At 41.6% G+C, this 6085-nt stretch overlaps 1 protein-coding gene across 3 annotated transcripts in view; it reads right to left on the reverse strand.

The window, feature by feature from the left end:
• The window catches only part of LOC113224831 (protein FAM3C), a 48020-nt gene extending 46916 nt beyond the window's left edge, over positions 1 to 1104 (reverse strand). The window contains exon 1 of one of the 3 annotated variants that reach the window (XM_026454347.1): positions 903 to 1104. The gene's annotated coding sequence lies outside the window, so the exon portion shown is untranslated. Of the gene's footprint in view, positions 1 to 865 lie in introns of all 3 variants that reach the window. The other 2 variants (XM_026454348.2, XM_026454349.2) reach the window with 2 other exon arrangements.
• Positions 1105 to 6085: the final 4981 nt, after the last annotated feature.

Consider the following 6085-nt stretch of genomic DNA (forward strand, 5'->3'; position numbering starts at 1 on the left):
ATATGGATACATACACATATATGGATACATACACATATATGGATACATACATATATATATGGATACATACACCTGGCTAATTTTTGTATTTTTTAGTAGAGACGGGGTTTCACCATGTTGGCCAAAAAGAAACAAAGGAAAAGTCCTATCAATTAGACAGCAGTTCTGTATTATAGGCAATTATATTTTTTCTAAAAAAAAAAAAAAAAAAAAAGGCAGAGGATGATGGAAACCGCCTCTCCCACAAGTAAAACAGCTGGAGCTCTCAATCTCAAATTGCCAGTCCGTCACTCACATATTCAGATCTAGGGCCACTAATCATCATCCGTGGTCCCGAGCTGTGAGAGCAGTAGCAAACAAATGGGAAGAAAAAGAAAAGACACCGAACATCAAACGGCTGGATAGGTTGTAAAAAACCAAAAGTACCTCTAGTATAGGGGACACTAAAACTTTACAAGTGAGTCAAAACGGCCCCCTATGGAGTTGAAATGCAACACCCAACTCCGTCCCCGCCTCTCGGAGCTCTCAGCCTACACGCTGCAGGGGCTTGAGCCACCGCCAACGCGGGGAAGACGCGACCCAGGTGACCGCCCCAGGCCGGGGCTCCTGGAGCCAGCGCCAGGTGCAGACGCCGCCCCGTCTCCGCGGAGCCCGGGGATGCCCACGCCGGGGCGGCAGCCGTGAACCCTCGCCAGCGGCTCTCCGGGACCCCGGTCCCGCCTGCGCCCTCCCCAACAGCCGGACACGCCGTGACGACGCGGCCGGGCCCCGGGGCCCGCCCCCGGCCGGCGACCGCAGAGTGCGCGGAGGCTGAGGACGTAGGTGGGTGTCCCACTCCCCCGCCCTCCTCTATCCCTCCCCGAACCTGAGCCCCGGCTCCGTTCGCTTCCCAGCCGTCTCACCGGCCTCCCTCCCGCCTCTCCGCCGTACGCGCCCGCCTTCAGGCCTCCCAGCACTCAGTCCTGCCGGAGGCCGACGGGAACCGCCGCCTCCAGCTCGCGACTCCGCTTCCTCTCGGACTCCTCCGGCTGCCCCTCACCCCCGCGAGTGGCCAGGAGAAAGCCAGCTCGCCGCGGGGCCTCCTCCCACGCTTCCCCTCCGCGACCAATGGGCCCCCGCCACCGGGAAGCCGCGCCCGCCCCCTGGCGGTGGAGGACCGAGCGGGCGTCCCGGCCTGCCGGAGGGAAGGGCCGGAGAGCGGAGGGAGGGGTCTGCGGTCCCGCCCGCCGCCCCAGGCCAGGCGCTGCACAATCTGAACTTGCCACGTGGGAGCTGCCGCGGCGGTGCCCCTGCGCCGGGTGGCACTACGGAAGGAAGAAAAATGTGTCACTGCTTTCTCCCCACCATTCCCACGCACAAAATCTCAGCCTCAAGAGCAGAACATTTTAAATGACCCACCCATCTCAGAGATGCGCCAGCTAGGTCATCTTAGATATCTTGAGATACCTGAGATGGTCAGATCAACCAAGGACCTTGGGTTGTTTGCCGTTTGACTTCTTGAATCCTAGGAAACTGATTCTAAAAATCCTACTGTCCAGCGTCATTAGAATTCTGATCACCTTTAATGCACCACGCAAGAAGAAAAGTAGTTCTTGCATTTTCCAAGTCACGTTTATTTTTTAAATTATGACTACACAATAGTTAGAAATGTTTTTTCTCAGGACATTTTCCCACAATTGTGTTGATAATTGGGAAGTTAATTCAAATCTTACTATACAAGACCCGAGAATGCAAAATTACTTCATAATTCAGATCCATATTCTAAAATAATGAATATTATCTATTATTTGATAGAATATTGGGATCATCAGTGGTTGCAGAAATTAAATTGCATTTAATAATAGAGTTTGACTATAGTGCGTTAATATAGAATTGATATTCTACCAAATTTTGGCTTTCCTCCAAAAATATAAAACACACAAACTAACAGTAACTATGAATTCTGGAGTTTGTGGTCGGGGAGAAAGCATGAAATGAATTCTCACTGTTTTCCTTGCACCAATATTATGCTATTTGTATATTACTTAAATCAAAAAACTAAGACTCCAAAATTGAGTTTAAATATCTTGCTCAAAAATACAAGGTAGGAAGTTATGAAGCTGGAATTCCAGCCTAGCTTCATGCAGCTCCAAACAAACAAAAAGGCACTTTGCTTATTATAGTACCTAAAAAGCATAACACTTATTCTACACATGCCTCTCCTAGACTGCTACGTCTCACTGAAAGAATTTATGAAGCCTCTTGAGTAGGGAGGTCAGGGTGTATTTCTGAAGGAGCAATTTGCTCTGTAACCAAGCCAACCAGATTGGAAATTCTATGTGACATATTCTTATAGTACCACACCTGAAACAATTCCTGTGCGTAAAGTCTAATGTGTTAGTAGCCTATTCTCCACTGACCATAAGATATAGCTTAGAACCCTTTGGTAGGTAATGAAATTAATAACAATGCGTCACAACCAACATTTTGTTGCTGTTGATTCACTGAAAAATAGAAAAAAAAAAAAACAGAGTTCAAAGCATAAATTCAGGATAAGTATTCCTCATGAAACATTTGTCCAGTATCATGTGTGGGTGAGTGTCTGTGTGTCTATGTCCTGGCCTGGGATACAGTAGAAATTATATTAATATGGGTTTCAATTTTTTTAACATTGGTAAATCACTTCTTTAGGATTCCTGTTAATCAGCCAGTTCTTACACCGATAAAGGAGTAAGGATAACTTCCTACTTTTACTTGGCAGGAGGTAGGGCAGCCAGGAGAAGTAATCAGGATTAATGATTAAGCTTAATAAAACCACGAAGAGCTTGACAGCTCCAGGAGGTATAGGCCAAAGGTGTTGCTATTATAATAGATACTGATAATGTATATTTCTAAAGCTGATATTTATTGTATACTTATTGTGCACCAGGCACTTTTCTAAGCATTATATATATATATATATGTATAGACTTATTTAATTCTCACAATAATCCTGTAAATACAGAGGAGAAAAGTGAAACTTGCTCAAGGTCCTTCTGCTATGACCAGACAGAGCTAACCAGACATGTGCTCAACTTCAAAACCCAACTATTTTGTTGACTTGAAAAGAATATTCAGAGAGTGGGACATCCAACGTCTGAGTGGCATCCTTCATAGCACAAGCAATGAAAGAGAGGATTAAATATGATGTTGAGAAAGGCAAGAAGGTTTGTATCCAGAAGTGTGCCTAGTGCCACAGCATGGAAAAGGCAGACAAGCACAGGACTGGGCCTAATCTCCATGGTCTCTTCCGACGGAAGACAGGTCAAGCTGCTGGATTCTCTTATACAGATACCAGTAAGAACAAAGGCATCACCTGGGGAGAGAAGACATTGATGGAGTATTCGGAGAATCCCAAGGAGTACATCCCTAGAATAAAATTATCTTTGCCAGCATTAAGAAGAAGGCAGAAAGAACATGCTTGATAGCTTATCTCAAAACAGCTACTAATGAATAATAATTGGCCACTGCCTTATTTATTACAAAACAGAAATGTCTTATGACTTTTTTTATGTGTACCATAATTTAATAGACCTCACACACCAGAATTCAGATCAGTAATAACTGACAGAACATTTTGTTGGGCAGTCCTGATGTAAAACTAAGACTGACTTGTTGTTAAATGAATATGTTCAGTTATTTGAATTTTAATAGTAATTCCAATTCAGTAAATGCTATCGCTGTTTACCCTTTCTAAAGACATGATTAGACTTCATTAGTAATGTTCAACTTTTCACAAAGATGGTGAATGCCATCTTAAAATGTACTGGAGATTGGTTTTATATTTAGATTTATATAACTGGTTATATGAATATATTTAAATACTGGGGAAATTCCTTTACTATGTCAGAACCAAGCAAGATTCACCTGTGTTTTGTGTTCACCTCTTAAAGGCAAGGGTTGAAAATAAGGTAGCAATGTCTACTTTATATTTTTGGCCTTAACTATGCCAATCTAATTAGAATTCCTTGTATTTAAAATGGTTCCTTTTACTTATTGAAAGGCATTTTAGTGTGGTTTATGTGTAGTATCAAATAAAGATTATTTAACACTTCTCACATTTTACAGATGATCTATAAGGTCACATGCTTTTAAAATAGTAGCAAGATAAACTTCACTCTTGAATTATTTACAATCTAAGTCAAACTAAGTTATATATTACGATTGTCTTTAAACAGCCATTCAGAGGCCGAGTGTGGTGGATCATGAGGTCAAGAGACCGAGACCATCCTGGCTAACACAGTGAAACCCCGTCTCTACTAAAAATACAAAAAATTAGCCAGGCGTGGTGGTGGACGCTTGTAGTCTCAGCTACTGGGGAGGCTGAGGCAGGAGAATGACGTGAACTCGGGAGGCGGAGCTTGCAGTGAGCCGAGATTGCACTACTGCATTTCAGTCTGGGAGACAGAGCGAGACTCCGTCTCAAAACAAACAAACAAATACAAAAAGCAGCCATTCAGAAACAGAAAAATGTAGAACTGCTCTGTATTTTGTGATTGGGAATGGTGCTTTTGCCAACTTAAAATGATTAAAGTAGAGGAGATAAACACGAATTTTTAAATTATGTGTGATCATAAGACTTAATTAAAAACAAAACCACAGATCATGATTAAAAGAAAAGAATGTTCATTCTCTCTTCAATAGGTGCCATACTTTATATAAAACTATAGCCTGTTTTATATTACTATAACTATATAAGAATATATATAAAACATATATAAGAATTAGATAATATTGTTAAATACAAAATTTACAAAAAACCTCAGAATTTTAATTGCACCCACTCTCAAGAAGAAGAGTCCACTTGGTATCATTTTTCTGTATATGGAATAGTAAATTATATGCAAATTTGACTACCAACAATTCCCCCATTCCTGTAAGTTCATGCCACTTTGTTTTTTTACTATCAAGAGGTCAATCTATATCCTCTCCCCTTGAACCTAGGCTTGCCCCAGGACTTGTTCTGAACCATAGAATGCGTGGAGGAGATCTTATGTGACTTATGGGCTTAGGCCTTAAGAGACCTTGCAGCTTCCATTTTCACTGTCTTGGGGATCTAGTCACCATATAGGAAACTCAGACGACTACTGAATAATGAGAAACTACATGTAGAAAGAGAGAGGCCTAGCTCTCTCTCTGTCCTCACACATATCTCTCTATCCACACCATCCCCGCCACTTCCCCTGAGGCACCAGCCACATGAGTAAAGTCATGTTACATGTTCTAGCTCCAGCTCAGGTCCTACCTGAATACATCACGTGAGTGAGTCCAGACAGTACCACATGGAGCATAACTGCCCAGCATAGACCAACAAACCCACGGAAACCTGAGAAATAACATACTTAAAAAAAAAAAGTTACTGAGTATTGTGGTAGTTTGTTACATAGCAATAAATAACTGAATCAGGGAAGAAAACATCTGTTGGGGGGAAAAAAGTAGACCAACTCTGGGGGTAGGATTACTTTAAAATACTCAAGCATGTTTATATTGGATTATAAACTCAAACCTGTGGCAAGATGGCCAGAAACTTGCCTAACTTTTAAAGAATATAGCAGAAGAGAGAGAGAAAAAAAGAGAGACATAAAATAATAAAACCAAAAGTAAACATGTCAAATTTTATATCTATATGGGTTAAAATATCACAGTAAGTGTTGTTTGAAAACTATTATCCACAGTTTTTATAAAAATATGAATTTAAAACCCTTAAACTTCATCCTTGCCTGTAAGGGCAAAATAGTGCAGTTCAAAAAGCTGGAGTGCTCAAAGATTTCATGGCACTGTATTTGATACATTAGCAACACAGCCTGTAAAATGTGGTTTCATTTACTATGAAATATGTATGACACAGTAGAATGGCATTATAGCAAATGTATCTTTGCATAAAAAAGACTCTGAGTTTTTAATCTATTACTTTTCTAGTAACATACAAGAAAATTCTAGATGCCATAAAAATTTGATTTTTTTTTTGTTTGTTTGTTTGTTTGTTTGTTTGAGACCCAGTCTCGCTCTGTCGCCCAAGCTAAAGTGCAGTGGCCGGATCTCAGTGAGCTGCAAGCTCCGCCTCCCG

Source organism: Piliocolobus tephrosceles, unplaced genomic scaffold, assembly GCF_002776525.5.
Source record: "Piliocolobus tephrosceles isolate RC106 unplaced genomic scaffold, ASM277652v3 unscaffolded_41, whole genome shotgun sequence".
NCBI classification, from domain to species: domain Eukaryota; kingdom Metazoa; phylum Chordata; class Mammalia; order Primates; family Cercopithecidae; genus Piliocolobus; species Piliocolobus tephrosceles.